This window comes from Trichomycterus rosablanca, unplaced genomic scaffold (genome assembly GCF_030014385.1).
Source record: "Trichomycterus rosablanca isolate fTriRos1 unplaced genomic scaffold, fTriRos1.hap1 scaffold_370, whole genome shotgun sequence".
In the NCBI taxonomy this organism is placed as follows: domain Eukaryota; kingdom Metazoa; phylum Chordata; class Actinopteri; order Siluriformes; family Trichomycteridae; genus Trichomycterus; species Trichomycterus rosablanca.
Window position 1 is genome coordinate 1 of NW_026947198.1, and position 19733 is coordinate 19733.

Below are 19733 nucleotides of genomic sequence, written 5' to 3' on the forward strand. Positions count from 1 at the left end.
AGATGGTTTGTCTCTGTATTTGTAAATGACAGCTAACAATAATGATCCGACTCTTTTAAGTATTTTGTATAACATATCAAATGTTGGACTTCATCAAAAAGAATCGACTCCTTCAGCTTCCAACTGCTCATTGCTGAGTACTATCAACTTAGTGAATCGACTCTTTTGAGTCTATTCCTGTCGTTCGACTTAAAGAACCGGATTAAAGAATCGACTCATTTGATTCATTTGAACGCGCAGACTCACTCGCTCTCCCGCTGTGAGCTTCTCAAACTGAACTGCGTCTTTCTGTACATGAGGAAGAACACACGCGAGACAGATTGAGTAGTTTTTTTGTGTACTTGTACTTAGTACACAAGTAGATTTTACAACCAGTAATTTTACTTTTACTTAAGTATGTTTAATACATAAGCTGTAATCTAGGTATGGAGTAGGGAAGGGGGATTTTAAAAGTTTAACATGTTTGGAGTTTGATGTTTCGTTATTTGATAACATAGTCTGATGTCAAAGTTTTGTCTTAAATCTTGAAGGTTTTCTTTGGGTCACACAGACTTACTGTCACTTTTAAACTACTACCCTGACTTGTGTTGAGTTCTGAGATCTGCAGTATGATGTTGTTTGGTGTTTGTTGGTGATGAAAAGAAGTGTGGTCTATAGAATCCACAATTAATGTCAACTTCAGTGGTTATACAGTTTGAAAAAGTATTATGGGATGGTCTGTACTAAAATTACACTACAAATTTCTAAATGTTTTAAATGTTGAATCAACATGTTTTCTTCTATTATATCTTAATTAAAAACAACTATTGTGAGATTTATATCCACTTGTTCTGTCTGCATTCCACAGGAGTAAAAAAGTAATAAGTAATGTTTACTCTGAGTACATTTTAAACGAGTTACTTTTTACTTGAGTAGATTTTTAGACTTGTAATTTTACTTGTACTTAGGTAAAATTAATTAAAGTAATAGTACTTTTACTTGAGTACAATATTTTAGTACTCTTTCCACCTCTGTATTGTAGCAATATGGAGACTTTTTGTTTAAATGTACCAACATACCTGAGTGAAATGTTAATGTTCCCAATACATCTGAATACAGAATATCAACAAACTATCAATGTTCAAAGTGTAATTAGCGATATATTATCACTATGGAGACTTTTGATATCCTCAATAGAGCTGAACACAGAATTCCACTTATCAATCAATGCTAAGTGTAATAATTGATATATTATGATATCACTGATAGCTGAACCCAGAATTCCAGTACAATAACAATGCTAAATGTCATTATTGTTATCTTAGCAAAAAAAATGGATGCTTTTTGTTAAAATGTAACAACATGCCTGAGGAAAATGTCGATATCCTCAATACAGCTGAACACAGAACTTCACTTAGCAATCAGGGCTAAGTGTAATTAGTCATATAATATCTATATGGAGACTTTTTTAACCAATGAACCAACAAAACCTTGAAAAATGTTGATGTTCTTATTATACCAAATATTTTTTACCTCAGTGCCATACGTGAGCTGAACAATGTCAGTTTACTCACTCCTATGTGGACTTTGTGGCTACTCAGACCACACCTCTGTTATGTTGATTCTAGCGTACAGACCGCTCACCAGTCACTATAAACCAGAACTAAAACAGGTAAAGACCGGGCTAGCGGTAGCCTTCTCTGCTCTTCAGTACACTGACTGGGACGTGTTTTTATTTATCTATATTTATCTACGTGTTTTTTATTTATGTAGATATTTTATTAGCAAACAAGCAATAACAAGCAAAATACATAAATGACACATAAATGACCATAACAATACTAATTCTAGACTGAATAGGTGGCCATTTGCCCAGACTGTAGCAACTGCTTAAGTACAGTAGGGCCAAAAAGTATTTAGTCAGCCACTGATTGTGCAGGTTCTCCTACTTAGAAAGATGAGAGAGGTCTGTAATTTTCATCATAGGTACACTTCAACTATGAGAGACAAAATGAGAAAAAAACATCCAGGAAATCACATTGTAGGATTTTTAAAGAATTTATTTGTAAATTATGGTGGAAAATAAGTATTTGGTCACCCACAAACAAGCAAGATTTCTGGCTCTCACAGACCTGTAACTTCTTCTTTAAGACGCTCTTCTGTCCTCCACTCGTTACCTGTATTAATGGCACCTGTTTGACCTCGTTATCTGTATAAAAGACACCTGTCCACAGCCTCAAACAGTCAGACTCCAAACTCAACTATGGCCAAGACCAAAGAGCTGTCGAAGGACACCAGGAAGAAAATTGTAGACCTGCACCAGGCTGGGAAGAGTGAATCTACAATAGGCAAGCAGGTTGGTGTGAATAAATCAACTGTGGGAGCAATTGTAAGAAAATGGAATACATACCATTGAGGGTCAAGATCTCATCCCGTGGGGTCAAAATGATCATGAGAACGGTGAGCAAAAATCCCAAAACTACACGGAGGGACCTGATGAATGACCTGCAGAGAGCTGGGACCAAAGTAACAAAGGCTACCATCAGTAACACACTACGCTGAGAGGGACTCAAATCCTGCAGTGCCAGGCGTGTCCCCCTGCTTAAGCCAGTACATGTCCAGGCCCGTCTGAAGTTTGCCAGAGAGCATATGGATGATCCAGAAGAGGATTGGGAGAATATCATGTGGTCAGATGAAACCAAAATGGAACTTTTTGGTAAAAACTCATCGTGTTTGGAGGAAGAAGAATGCTGAGTTGCACACCATACCTACAGTGAAGCATGGGGGTGGAAACATCATGCTTTGGGGCTGTTTTTCTGCAAAGGGGACAGGACGACTGATCCGTGTTAAGGGAAGAATGAACGGGGCCATGTATCGTGAGATTTTAAGCCAAAACCTCCTTCCATCAGTGAGAGCATTGAAGATGGAACGTGGCTGGGTCTTCCAGCATGACGATGATCCCAAACACACCGCTCGGGCAATGAAGGAGTGGCTCCGTAAAAAGCATTTCAAGGTCCTGGAGTGGCCTAGCCAGTCTCCAGACCTCAACCCCATAGAAAATTTGTGGAGTCCGTGTTGCCCAGCGACAGCCCCAAAACATCACTGCTCTAGAGGAGATCTGCATGGAGGAATGGGCCAAAATACCAGCTACAGTGTGTGCAAACCTGGTGAAGACTTACAGGAAACGTTTGACCTCTGTCATTGCCAACAAAGGTTATGTTACAAAGTATTAAGTTGAACTTTTGTTATTGACCAAATACTTATTGTCCACCATAATTTACAAATAAATTCTTTAAAAATCCTACAATGTGATTTCCTGGATTTATTTTCTCATTTTGTCTCTCAAAATTACAGACCTCTCTCATCTTTCTAAGTAGGAGAACTTGCACAATCAGTGGCTGACTAAATACTTTTTGGCCCCACTGTATATTAAAACCCTTTCCACACTGTGAGCACCCATATGGTTTCTCTCCAGTGTAAATGCGCTTGTGTGTTTTGACTCTGTTGATTAAAACTCTTTCCACACTGTAAACACTGATACAGTTTCTCCCCACTGTGAATGTGCTGGTGTATTTTAAGCTCACTCATTGTATTAAAACTCTTTCCACACTGTAAGCACTTATACGGTTTATCTCCAGTGTGAATGCGCTGGTGAATTTTTAAAGCACTCTGTTGATTAAAACTGTTACCCCTTTTCCACCGGTTCCGGTTCCGTTCCGGTTCCTGAACTTGATTTGGAACCGGTTCAATTTTTTTCAATCTGGCCCCACAGAATACTTGGATTTTCAGCCCGAACCGTGACGTCACATGTGGGTGTGTCATATTGTACAGCATAGCGACAGCAACAATGGCGTCTGCTGGTGTCTTGTATGGAGCTTAATGCTGCATTTTTATCTTTTAAAATTCACCTGATTGGATTTTGTTGCTGATATTTTCAAAGTGCCTTTAAAAAGATGAAGTGTGTGATATGACGCGGTAAAAGTGACCCGGACAGAACGAACAACGCTTAACGTGAAAAATAAACCATAACGTGGCTTATTATACTAAAACACTAAGCGATGAATTTGGGCAGTACAGTGCACTTATAACGTGTAATCGTGTTTCTATGTTGTATTTTAGTACATTCAGCCACTTTACACTTTATTTTTTACGTGAAGCTTTTTGACTCTCCCGAGAACCCTGAGCTGCATAAACACCACACGTGAAGTAAATCCTGCCAAACACAGATACATGTGGAGCTTTTAGACTGGATTTGATGGTTATTTGACACAGATGGATGTTCATGTTGTGGAACTTTAGTGATGTTTTATAGCAGTACTGATCAAATCGGTTATTTGCACTGAGAGTCTCGGTGAAAGCGAAGCGCGAAACGCTTCTCACGTCAATGAACTAAAGAAAACAACAAGTGAGCCAAACACGTCACGTCTTCTTATCACCGACAGCTGATCCATGCTTTTTGCATAAAAACAAACATCTGTAACAGCACAAATGCTCACACATATTGTACACGCTCCGCCATGATATTACTACTCTTAACTTTCGTTAAGTAACACCCACAGATGATGGCGTAAACTTGTGGAAACGCACGTCGGTTCTCTACAGAACACCAAGGTTCTGAGAAACCTGAACAGAACCGGTTCAAGAACCATGGTGCTTTTGGTGGAAAAGGGGTAACTGTGAGCACTGATATGGTTTCTCTCCAGTGTGAATGCGATGGTGTAATTTGAGATTACTCTTTGTATTAAAACTGGAGATGCATGAGTACCGATACTGGTATCGGGTATTTGCCAGATACCGCGCTCATTAACTTGTACTCGTACTCGCAAACGAGGCTCCGATACTAAATATCCGATACCGTGTGCCTAAAACTCGGCTCTCGATCACCAAGTGTGAACTATCCAGCAACTCGATCTGACCGGCTCGCCGAGCGCTTGGCTGGGAATGAGTGACATGTCGAACAGCCAATGAGAACGCAGGATACGGTGTGAGGGGAAACGCAGGAGAGGAGTGTAAACAGGTGGGACAGGGGGATAATATAGTTTATATCAGAATACACCAGCACACACACACATTTTACAGTATTTCTGACCTGATCGTTCTCTACAAAACATAACAACAAATCACCAACATTGCAAAAATATTTATTAACCTCTAACTCACTACAGAACAATCCATGCTATTCGTGTTGCCAAATCCACTCAGATTCATTTATTTTTCCTCCTTAATTTCATCACATCAGCGCACAAACACTGATCACTCGCTACTTGTTGACATGCATTTCTGGACGTGGTATCATTAAACTTCTCGTCACTTTTCACGTGTTTTTGTTTAAAAAAAAACGGTATTTGTGAGACCGTTGGTTTCTGTTCAGTGCGTGTACTCAAAGGAACAAATAAACTTTTCCATTGCACTCATTTACTCTAAAAACTACACTATTCCATAATGCTCCAGATTGCATAATTCTAAAAAGGTATCGGTATCGGCAAGAACAAAAATACATGTACTTGTACTCGGTTGGGAAAAAATAGTATTGATGCATCCCTAATTAAAACTCTTTCCACACTGTGACCACTGGGATGGTTTCTCTCCAGTGTGAATGCGCTGGTGTCTTTTCAGACCACTCTGTGTATTAAAACTCTTTCCACACTGTGAGCACTGATACGGTTTCTCTCCAGTGTGAATGCGCTGGTGTAATTTGAGATTACTCTGTATGTTAAAACTCTTTCCACACTGTGAGCACCAATACAGTTTCACTCCAGTAAGAATGCGCTGGTGTATTTTGAGATTACTTTGTGTAATAAAACTCTTCTCACACTGTGAGCACTGATACGGTTTCTCTCCAGTGTGAATGCGCTGGTGTATTTTAAGATTACCCTGTTGATTAAAACCCTTACACACTGTGAGCACGGATACGGTTTCTCTCCAGTGTGAACGCGCTGGTGTGTTTTGAGATTACTTTGTGTAATAAAACTCTTCCCACACTGTGAGCACTAATACGGTTTCTCTCCAGTGTGAACGCGCTGGTGTATTTTGAGTTTACTCTGTTCATTAAAACTCTTTCCACACTGTGAGCACTGATACGGTTTCTCTCCAGTGTGAATGCGCTGGTGTGTTTTGAGATTACTTTGTGTAATAAAACTCTTTCCACACTGTGAGCACTGATACGGTTTCTCTCCAGTGTGAACGCGCTGGTGTACTTTAAGCTCTCTCTGTAATAAAACTCTTTCCACACTGTGAGCACTGATACGGTTTCTATCCAGTGTGAACGCGCTGGTGTTTATTGAGATTACTTTGTGTAATAAAACTCTTCCCACACTGTGAGCACTGATACGGTTTCTCTCCAGTGTGAACGTGCTGGTGTACTTTAAGCTCACTCTTTGTAATAAAACTCTTTCCACACTGTGAGCACTGATACGGTTTCTCTGCAGTGTGAACACGCTGGTGTCTTTTCAGAGTACTCTGTCTATTAAAACTCTTTCCACACTGTGAGCACTGATACGGTTTCTCTCCAGTGTGAATGTGCTGGTGTATTTTGAGATTACCCTGTTGATTAAAACTCTTCCCACACTGTGAGCACTGATACGGTTTCTCTCCAGTGTGAATGCGCTGGTGTATTTTGAGAATACCCTGTTGATTAAAACTCTTCCCACACTGTGAACACTGATACGGTTTCTCTCCAGTGTGAATGCGCTGGTGTATTTTGAGCTTACTCTGTTCATTAAAACTCTTTCCACACTGATACTCTTTCCACACTCTTTCCGCACTGATACGGTTTCTATCCAGTGTGAACGCGCTGGTGTTTATTGAGATTACTTTGTGTAATAAAACTCTTCCCACACTGTGAGCACTGATACGGTTTCTCTCCAGTGTGAACGTGCTGGTGTACTTTAAGCTCACTCTTTGTAATAAAACTCTTTCCACACTGTGAGCACTGATACGGTTTCTCTGCAGTGTGAACACGCTGGTGTCTTTTCAGAGTACTCTGTCTATTAAAACTCTTTCCACACTGTGAGCACTGATACGGTTTCTCTCCAGTGTGAATGTGCTGGTGTATTTTGAGATTACCCTGTTGATTAAAACTCTTCCCACACTGTGAGCACTGATACGGTTTCTCTCCAGTGTGAATGCGCTGGTGTATTTTGAGAATACCCTGTTGATTAAAACTCTTCCCACACTGTGAACACTGATACGGTTTCTCTCCAGTGTGAATGCGCTGGTGTATTTTGAGCTTACTCTGTTCATTAAAACTCTTTCCACACTGATACTCTTTCCACACTCTTTCCGCACTGATACGGTTTCTATCCAGTGTGAACGCGCTGGTGTTTATTGAGATTACTTTGTGTAATAAAACTCTTCCCACACTGTGAGCACTGATACGGTTTCTCTCCAGTGTGAACGTGCTGGTGTACTTTAAGCTCACTCTTTGTAATAAAACTCTTTCCACACTGTGAGCACTGATACGGTTTCTCTGCAGTGTGAACACGCTGGTGTCTTTTCAGAGTACTCTGTCTATTAAAACTCTTTCCACACTGTGAGCACTGATACGGTTTCTCTCCAGTGTGAATGTGCTGGTGTATTTTGAGATTACCCTGTTGATTAAAACTCTTCCCACACTGTGAGCACTGATACGGTTTCTCTCCAGTGTGAATGCGCTGGTGTATTTTGAGAATACCCTGTTGATTAAAACTCTTCCCACACTGTGAACACTGATACGGTTTCTCTCCAGTGTGAATGCGCTGGTGTATTTTGAGCTTACTCTGTTCATTAAAACTCTTTCCACACTGATACTCTTTCCACACTCTTTCCGCACTGATACGGTTTCTATCCAGTGTGAACGCGCTGGTGTTTATTGAGATTACTTTGTGTAATAAAACTCTTCCCACACTGTGAGCACTGATACGGTTTCTCTCCAGTGTGAACGTGCTGGTGTACTTTAAGCTCACTCTTTGTAATAAAACTCTTTCCACACTGTGAGCACTGATACGGTTTCTCTGCAGTGTGAACACGCTGGTGTCTTTTCAGAGTACTCTGTCTATTAAAACTCTTTCCACACTGTGAGCACTGATACGGTTTCTCTCCAGTGTGAATGTGCTGGTGTATTTTGAGATTACCCTGTTGATTAAAACTCTTCCCACACTGTGAGCACTGATACGGTTTCTCTCCAGTGTGAATGCGCTGGTGTATTTTAAGCTCACTCTTTCTATTAAAACTCTTTCCACACTGTGAACACTGATACGATTTCTCTCCAGTGTGAATGCGCTGGTGTATTTTAAGCTCACTCTTTGTATTAAAACTCTTGCCACACTGTGAACACTGATACGGTTTCTCTCCAGTGTGAATGCGCTGGTGTATTTTAAGATTACCCTGTGTAATAAAACTCTTCCCACACTGTGAGCACTGATATGGTTTCTCTCCAGTGTGAATGCGCTGGTGTATTTTGAGCTTACTCTGTTCATTAAAACTCTTTCCACACTGTGAGCACTGATACGGTTTCTCTCCTGTGTAAATGCGCTGGTGTATTTTGAGCTTACTCTGTTCATTAAAACTCTTTCCACACTGTGAGCACTGATACGGTTTCTCTCCAGTGTGAATGCGCTGGTGTATTTTGAGCTTACTCTGTTCATTAAAACTCTTTCCACACTGTGAGCACTGATACGGTTTCTCTCCTGTGTAAATGCGCTGGTGTATTTTGAGATGACTCAGGCACCTGAAGCTCTTCCCACACTGTGAGCAGACGTTTCCTTCTTCCTGTGTGGGACTGAGAGATGTGTTAATGCTGACAGTACCAGAGGACGTTTGCTGATTACTGGAGCTTCTGGTGGGCGTCAGATCCTCATGTTCAGTCTTAATCTTCACCAGAGTCTCATATTTATCATGGTTGCAGCTCTTGATGTGATTGTGGAGCTGATTTTGGGTTGTAAAGGAACGTGGACACGAGGAGCAGCAGAAATCCTTGTTCAGTTCTGAAGCAGAAAAAATTCAAATACATTTATAACATTATAATTAATCAAATACATTTATAACATTATAAATAATCTAATACATTTATAACATTATAAATAATCATATACATTTATAACATTATAAATAATCAAATACATGTATAACATTATAAATAATCAAATACATTTATAACATTATAAATAATCAAATACATTTATAACATTATAAATAATCATATACATTTATAAAATTATAAATAATAAAAAAAACTTATAACATTATAAATAATCAAATACATTTATAACACTATAAATAATCAAATACATTTATAACATTATAAATAATCAAATACATTTATAACATTATAAATAATAAAAAAAACTTATAACATTATAAATAATCAAATACATTTATAACACTATAAATAATCAAATACATTTATAACATTATAATTAATCAAATACATTTATAACATTATAAATAATCAAATACATTTATAACATTATAATTAATCAAATACATTTATAACATTATAAATAATCAGATACATTTATAACACTATAAATAATCAAATACATTTATAACATTATAATTAATCAAATACATTTATAACATTATAAATAATCTAATACATTTATAACATTATAATTAATCAAATACATTTATAACATTATAAATAATCTAATACATTTATAACATTATAAATAATCAAATACATGTATAACATTATAAATAATCAAATACATTTATAACATTATAAATAATCAAATACATTTATAACATTATAAATAATCATATACATTTATAAAATTATAAATAATAAAAAAAACTTATAACATTATAAATAATCAAATACATTTATAACACTATAAATAATCAAATACATTTATAACATTAAAAATAATCAAATACATTTATACCATTATAAAAAAAACATTTATAACATTATAAATAATAAAAAAAAACATTTATAAAATTATAAATAATGAAAAAAAACATTTATAAAATTATAAATAATAAAATACATTTATTAAATTATAAATAATAAAATACATTTATAACATTACAAATAATCAAATACATTTATAACATTACAAATAATAAAATACATTTAAAACATTATAAATAATAATAAAAACATTTATAACATTATAAATAATAAAAAAAAACATTTATAAAATTATAAATAATAAAAAAAAACATTTATAAAATTATAAATAATAAAATACATTTATTAAATTATAAATAATAAAATACATTTATAACATTACAAATTATCAAATACATTTATAACATTACAAATAATAAAATACATTTATAACATTATAAATAACCAAATACATTTATAACATTATAAATAACCAAATACATTTATAACATTATAAATAATAAAATACATTTATAACATTACAAATAATCAAATACATTTATACCATTACAAAAAAAAAAATACATTTATAACATTATAAATAACCAAATACATTTATAACATTATAAATAACCAAATAAATTTAAAACATTATAAATAATAAATACATTTATAACATTATAAATAATCAAATACATTTATAACATTATACATAATCAAATACATTTATAACATTATAAATAATAAATACATTTATAACATTATAAATAATCAAAAACATTTATAACATTATACATAATCAAATACATTTATAACATTATAAATAATCAAATACATTTATAACATTATAAATAACAAATACATTTATAACATTATAAATAATCAAATACATTTATAACATTATAAATAATCTAATACATTTATAACATTATAAATAATCAAATACATTTATAACATTATAAATAATCATATACATTTATAACATTATAAATAATCAAATACATTTATAACATTATAAATAATCAAATACATTTATAACATTATAAATAATCAAATACATTTATACCATTATAAAAAAAACATTTATAACATCATAAATAATAAAAAAAACATTTATAACATTATAAATAATAAAAAAAAAACATTTATAAAATTATAAATAATAAAATACATTTATTAAATTATAAATAATAAAATACATTTATAACATTACAAATAATCAAATACATTTATAACATTAAAAATAATCAAATACATTTATAACATTATAAATAACCAAATACATTTATAACATTATAAATAATCAAATACATTTATAACATTACAAATAATAAAATACATTTATAACATTACAAAAAATAAAATACATTTATAACATTATAAATAACCAAATACATTTATAACATTATACATAATCAAATACATTTATAACATTATAAATAATAAATACATTTATAACATTATACATAATCAAATACATTTATAACATTATAAATAATCAAATACATTTATAACATTATACATAATCAAATACATTTAACATTATAAATAACCAAATACATTTATAACATTATAAATAATCAAATACATTTATAACATTATACATAATCAAATACATTTATAACATTATAAATAATAAATAAATTTATAACATTATAAATAATCAAATACATTTAAAACATTATAAATAACCAAATAAATTTATAACATTATAAATAATAAAATACATTTATAACATTATACATAATCAAATACATTTATAACATTATAAATAATAAATACATTTATAACATTATACATAATCAAATACATTTATAACATTATAAAAAATCAAATACATTTATAACATTATACATAATCAAATACATTTAACATTATAAATAACCAAATACATTTATAACATTATAAATAATCAAAAACATTCATAACATTATAAATAACAAAATACATTTATAACATTATAAATAACCAAATACATTTATAACATTATAAATAATAAAAAATACATTTATAACATTATAAATAATAAATACATTTATAACATTATAAATAATCAAAAACATTTATAACATTATAAATAACAAATACATTTATAACATTATAAATAATCAAATACATTTATAACATTATAAATAATCAAATACATTTATAACATTATAAATAACAAATACATTTATAACATTATAAATAATCAAATACATTTATAACATTATAAATAATCAAATACATTTATAACATTATAAATAATCATATACATTTATAACATTATAAATAATCAAATACATTTATAACATTATAAATAATCAAATACATTTATAACATTATAAATAATCAAATACATTTATACCATTATAAAAAAAACATTTATAACATCATAAATAATAAAAAAAACATTTATAACATTATAAATAATAAAAAAAGCATTTATAACATTATAAATAATAAAATACACTTATAACATTATAAATAATAAAAAAACAATCATAACATTATAAATAATAAAATACATTTATAACATTATAAATTATAAAAAAAGCATTTATAACATTATAAATAATAAAATACATTTATAACATTATAAATAATAAAACATTTTTTTATAACATTATAAATAATAAAATACATTTATAACATTATAAATAACCAAATACATTTATAACATTATAAATAATAAAATACATTTATAACATTATAAATAACCAAATACATTTATAACATTTTAAATAACCAAATACATTTATAACATTATAAATAATCAAATACATTTATAACATTATAAATAATCAAATACATTTATAACATTATAAATAATCAAAAACATTTATAACATTTTAAATAACCAAATACATTTATAACATTATAAATAATCAAATACATTTATAACATTATAAATAATCAAATACATTTATAACATTATAAATAATCAAAAACATTTATAACATTTTAAATAACCAAATACATTTATAACATTATAAATAATCAAATACATTTATAACATTATAAATAATCAAATACATTTATAACATTATAAATAATCAAATACATTTATAACATTATAAATAACCAAATACATTTATAACATTTTAAATAACCAAATACATTTATAACATTATAAATAACCAAATACATTTATAACATTTTAAATAACCAAATACATTTATAACATTATAAATAATCAAATACATTTATAACATTATAAATAATCAAATACATTTATAACATTATAAATAATCATATACATTTATAACATTATAAATAATAAAAAAAACATGTATAACATTATAAAAATAAAAAATAAAACATTTATAACATTATAAATAATTAAAAAAAACATTTATAACATTATAAATAATAAAATACATTTATAACATTATAAATAATTAAAAAAAACATTTATAACATTATAAATAATAAAATACATTTATAACATTATATATAATAAATACTGTTAGTAATTGTTAAACTGAGATCTGATGCTAAAGTCCTGTAACGTGATTCATCCTGCATTCATCATTTCCTGCTCACACTGATCTGCATGAGCACAATACAAGCTTTCACTGTATGATGCTTCATCCCAGGTTCCTCTGATTCTATTCAATCCAAATCTTATTTTACTCAAGATAAAAAATATCTTACTGAGTTCATCTTTATCTTCAGGTTCTTCCTTCTTCACAGGCTTCATCTGGAAACCTCCACACTGTTGGTCCTCTGGGGTGAGGTGTTCCTCAGAGGTGACGTGTTCCACAGGGATTAAAGATCCTTCACCTGAAATGTCTTTGTTTTGTGAAAGAAGAAAAATAAGTTTGTTATTGTTGGTAGTAACGACCGACTTCTTTATTAAGCACTTAAGTTAGAACTAACAGACACGTACTTCTATACTATCTGTCAAAAACACGACCTATAAACCTTTGTTCAAACAGGGTTTCAGCTGATTTAATAATAATAACAATACAACCGCAATTCAGAAAAAGTTGGGACAGTATGGAAAAAGCTAATAATAATATAAACACAGACTTTGACTTTTATTTGATGTCAGACAGGATGGAGCAGAGATGTTTCATCTTTTATCTGTTCAAATTCATTTCATTTATTAATAAACATCCATTCCTGCGTTTCAGGCCTGCAACACTTTCTAAAAAAAGGAGGAGAGTTAAGATCTGGATGGAAGGTGCAGACTCATCTCTCCAGGACCATCAGCACAAACAATCACGTATATATTGAATATATCAGCTTATATACTCGACTTTATTTCTTCTCATTCATTACCCAATCATTCAGCCACTTGTATTCACCCGGCATTACTCTGTAATTATATACTAGTGTAAACACGGTACAGTCAGCATGATCTGTTTAATCTTCTTTATCTTCTGTCTCCTCATTTCACTCACCTGCTCACTTATGCACTAAATATACTAAAATATTACAAGAAATTCAGACACGACCAAATTAGGAGAAATGATTTTGCTCAAGTCTTACTGAGTTCATCTTTATCTTCAGGTTCTTCTTTCTTCACAGGCTTCATCTGGAAACCTCCACACTGTTGATCCTCTGAGAAGAGCAGTTCCACAGAAGCCACAAGTTCTGCAGGGATTAAAGTGACTTCACCTGAAATTCATCAATATGAGAAGAAGAATCTCAACAACTGGAGGAAACTGAAGGTTGTGGGTTTGGTTCCTAATAGGGATGTCCCGATCCGATCTCACAGATCGGGATCGGGGCCGATCAAGGCATTTTTAACTGATTGGAAATCGGCTTTAGTAATGTCGATCATAACCCGATCTTTTGTCCATGCATGTCCGCTGTGTGGAAATACTTTAAATTGGAAAGTGAAACAAGTCCAACAGCGGTGTAATGTCTGTAATGCGAGCGTTTCACGAGGCGGTGGGAGCAGAGCTGCGTTCATTACTGTAGAATTTTACTGTTTATATGGTGTGTGAGTCGAGGATTACTCCGGTTTACAAAACAATAACTTTTAATCCGAGTATGAAAACTTCAGGACCAGAACATACAGCTTTTACCAGTTTACGTGTTACAAGACTGAACAACATCTCAGTATCAAGCTCTCTGATTGGCTTAGTTATGTAACCGAGCGTCGTAGTGATGCACTCGCTTAATAAAGAAATTAAATACACGGTATATTCACTAATTGTCGGGAGCAAAACACTTTGTTAACTTATTCTGTTCCGAATAGCGGACAGCCAGAGCCGAGCACGCTATCCCATGCACTATGGAAGCCCCAAAGGGTCAAAACACACTCACTTTGCGTAGAAACGTCCATCAATCCATTGTCACAATACAAGCACTTTAGGAACTGGCTTTCCTTCATAACAAAAGAGTGACTTTCCGTTTTATTTTGGTATTCAGGTTTTACTGTAATGCTGTTAAGTAACTTATTTGTTTTTTTATATTCAAGTTAAGCTGCTACACCACTTGTGAGTGGAGATTTTTGTTCATTTTTAGTGTATCACTGCATTAAACAGAATTATGTTCTTTGAATATAAAGTTCAAAGTGAAACTGTAATTATCTCACTTCATTTTTACTACAATGCTGCACTAGGTTTGTTTACTTTTATTTTGTAAAAGAACATTAAGCAATAGTTTGGATGCAGGCAATTTTTTCCCTACAGCACTGCAGAGCTATTCAGTTGTTAAACATGTACATTGGATTAATTGGAATAACTGTAATGTACTTGAAGTGTGCACCGTGTAAACAGTGTTATCTAGTTCTTATCTAGACAATATCTAGAAAATACAAGTATCGGTTTGATAATCGGTATCGGATCGGGATCAAAATTAAAGATCGGGATCAAGAACAAAAAAACGTGATCGGGACATTCCTAGTTCCTAATCATAAATAAATCCTAGTTACATTAAAACTTAAATCGAGACTGGAGTGTAGCAGCTGTACTGTACTACTGTACTGTACTACACTAAACTGTACCATACTGTACTGTATAATACTGTACTGTACCACACTGTCTGGTGAAAAAGTGGCATCATGCTCTATATTTACTTACAGAAAAAATCATCATCATCATCATCATCATCATCATCATCATCATCCTCCTTTTGTATTATTTTATTCTGGAATTCTTCATGTTGTAGATCCACAGGGGTGACGTCTCCCTCTTCTGCTGACTGCATTATTAAAGATCTAATAGACAGACAGACAGACTATTCAACTATAAACAAATTTCAACTGTAAACAAAGTTCAACTGTAAACAAAGTTCAACTATAAACAAAGTTCAACTATAAACAAAGTTTAAAAATATCACGTGTTTATATAGAACTGTGAGATTTAATCATGAAGAAACTCAATCAGTTCCGCTCAATTGATTCATTTTGCTGGATCGGTTCAATGAATCGGTTCATCAGTACTGAATCATATGTGATGCTAACAGTTAGCGGAGCAGCTAAAAGTTTGTGTGTTTAAATAAAACTGAAGTTAAATCTCCTCAAATCCTCACAGTGATGTTTTATTATGAACTCTAGTTTTATTATTAATTAGAATGTGGTTATAATTAAATATAAGGGTTATAATTAAATACATATTTTACTTACAGATGAGGCTCTACAGTACAAACACAGCAGCTTCTTGTTCTTCTTATGATGTTTAATGGCGGTTGGCAGAACAACTTAAGACGCACCAGCGTCACCAACTGGACTGGAGTTGAACAGCAGCTTAGCAGTAAAACATCTCCATTAGCACATCTGTATTAGTGGTGTGCGATACTGAAAAATTTCATATCGATCCGATACCAAGTAAATACAGGGCCAGTATCGCCGATATCGATCCGATACTGATACTTTGTACTTACTTTCATGTAGGGTAGAGCAGTGTATCATGATTTATGAGGTGAATGTATCATCAATTTGCTTTGACTAATAAATGATTTTGTGTTTATTAGTTCATCATGTGCAGTAAAAACCCACTACAGTTTATAGGTGAATAAAAAGTAATTTTATTAATGTAATAAACTTTAATGAAGTCTGGGGTTTTTGTTAAGAAACAATTATATAATAAGAAACATAATTCCCCCTCTCATAGTACACTCTGACTTTTTGTAAAATAAAGTACAGAAAAAGTTCCGGGAGTCTCCAGCATATACATAGCGGCTTCCTCATTCCCGCAAGTCAGATAAAATCTCCTGGAATCTACAACGAGCGGCCAAGAACGACACACACGCACACACACACATGAAGGAGACACAGACTTTTTTTACTACGACTGCGTATTAAATCTGTTATCTGATATACAATCTAGCGCACTGTGTAGGGAACATAAATCAATTGTCTAATATACTGTCTAGTGCACTAAGTAGGGAACATAAATCTATGATCAAAAATACAATCTAGTGCACTCTGTAGGGAACATAATTAATTATGTAATACAGTATCTAGTGAACTGTGTAGGGAAAATAAACCAATTGTCTAATTCACTATCTAGTGCACTACGTAGTGCACTATGTAAGGAACATAAATCCGTTATCTGATATACAATTTAGTGCACTATGTAGGGAACATAAATTCATATCTAAAATACTATCTACGTAGTGCACTATGTAGGGAAGCGACTCCTTCAGCTTCCAATTTCTTGGATTGCTGAGTACTATCAACTTAGTGAATCGACTCTTTCGAGTCTATTCCTGTCCTTCGACTTAAAGAATCGGATTAAAGAATCGACTCAAAGAATCATTTGATTCATTTGAACGCGCAGACTCACTCGCTCTCCCGCTGAGAGCTTCTCAAACTAGAGGTGGGTGATACCGGGAATTTTGGTATCGATCCGATACCAAGTAAATGCAGGGCCAGTATCGCCGATATCGATACCGATACTTTTTAATATTTAAGCTTCATAGATCCAAAGGATCCAAAAGACCTAGGATAGAATTTCGCCAAACATTGTACGTGACAACAAAATACTTTATTATCACAATCAACATTTTTGTTTAGAAACAATGGAACAGTAACAAAACAAAGTTTGCCTTAACATTAGGACAATAAATCTTTTTTGAGGTAGAAAAGGAGAAACCACAATACAAAATAAAAATAAAAATTCTCCCCTCACTAGACATCTTTTCTAGTTCTTTCTTTCTTTGTTTCTTTTTTCAAATAGAATTGTTCTTAGGAAAAACAATAAAAAAGAAGGAATTTTCTTCCTTTCAGTGCAATTCTGTTTTTTCTTAAATAAACAGTGTAAAAAAATATCACTCAACACAACTTAAAACAAAATGTCCTGAGGTAGAGGGCTGACAAACCACAATACAACAAAATTAACACACCACAACAAATACTGTAAACAGTTTCAAACTTGTTCTGTTTTTCAAGTCGAACAATACAATAAAATAATACAAAGAATAAGGAATTTCTTCCCTTCAGTGCACTTCTGGCTTTAAACAAAATAAAAACAATAAGTGAAAAATAAATAAAGAAGGTATAAATAAAGAAAGAATACAGCTACACTGTGGGCCCTCCCCCCGTTGAGAACAAAGGATTAGAGATTTTTATTTAAGAACAGTATCATGTCTCTCTCCGTACTGTGACGTGTCGACTCGAGGAGAGCGCTGAGTGGGCGGGTCAGGCTGAGCCTACCTGCATGTCTGTTTGGCTGGCGCCGCTGAGCCACGTGACGGTGCAACAACAAAAGACGACACAGCGCAGCGCTACTCTTACAGACAGAGAGTAGACTTTGATGAATCCGCGAGCGCAGCAGTCAGCTTGAGTATCGATCTTTTTACACGAGTATTGCTCAATATCAATACCAGCGTTGGTATCGATATTATCGATATTTGGATCGATCCGCCCACCTCTATCTCAAACTGAACTCCGTCTTTCTGCACATGAGGAAGAAATCTATGTAGAGATCTCAAATAACATGAACCTGAAGGTATGAACTTACATTGTAGAAAAGAAAACAAGCCAGTAGCAGCAGTGTGCACATTAAACCATTTACAGAAGGGTCATTAAGTTTGGCTAATTGAAATAATGGCATGTTTCTGACTAGAATGAGAGGGGCAGTAAAAAGATCTCACACTTGTCAGAGACAATGTTTGAAGCCCAGGTTAATAGGACCTGTTAGTTAGAGAAGGATCACTTGTTTGTTAGTTTAAGTCCAAAAGCAGGTGTGGCCCGTACGGGGATCGAACCCGCGACCTTGGCGTTATTAGCACCACGCTCTAACCAACTGAGCTAACCGGCCTGTTCATCTGTACTTTCTTTAGATCTTTGTACATAATTCTACACTAACCCCATTCAAGCAGCTGAAACGCACTTTAATAATACTAAGAGGTTTTGTAGGTTCTTCTATGTGTGAACTATCTAAACTATATTTCTTAAAGTTCTTGACTGAGCTTAATGCCACCAACCAGTGACTGGAGCAGATACGACTCAGGTCCTGCACACAGTAAGTAGTGCTGATACACAGTACCAGCCTGCACACCAGAAGGGCTCCAAACATCAAGTTTTCACCAGGGCCGGAGTTGGGCCCCTTTTTCAGACCGGGAGTTTCATGAACAAACCCGGCCCACTTTTTCCACGGAGGAAAATTTTGAATAAATAAAACAGCAGCTAGCTCTTACAATGACTTTTTATTGGGTATAAGTTCAGGTGTATGTTGGTAAGTTAACAGAAAACACTTCACATAAACAAGTTTAATTCAAATTTAAATCAGATAAAGATTTAAAAGGTAAAAATGTGATAAAGATGAAAAAAGTATTTACATTTGTACAGGAGCAATAAGTTGAAATAAAAATTAAAATTGCATTTGTCTTTTCAACAGAGAGGTGCTCTATTGTTAGGTTTACACTAAACTCTTAAGTAGCTTCACTATTTAGTGGCTACCTAAAGCATCAAAAGCCTCCTAAGCAGTGCACTTTATTAATAACGGTGTCATTGTCTATAGACATGAGACATTGCTTATCTGCTGCTCTGAGGCTAAAAAAC

The 19733-nt window shown here is 32.9% G+C and overlaps 1 non-coding gene across 1 annotated transcript; it reads right to left on the bottom strand.

Moving 5' to 3' along the window:
* Positions 1-18916: 18916 nt before the first annotated feature.
* trnai-aau (transfer RNA isoleucine (anticodon AAU)) lies at positions 18917-18990 on the bottom strand. Its single transcript has one exon. It is a non-coding gene; the product is annotated as a tRNA-Ile (tRNA).
* Positions 18991-19733: the final 743 nt, after the last annotated feature.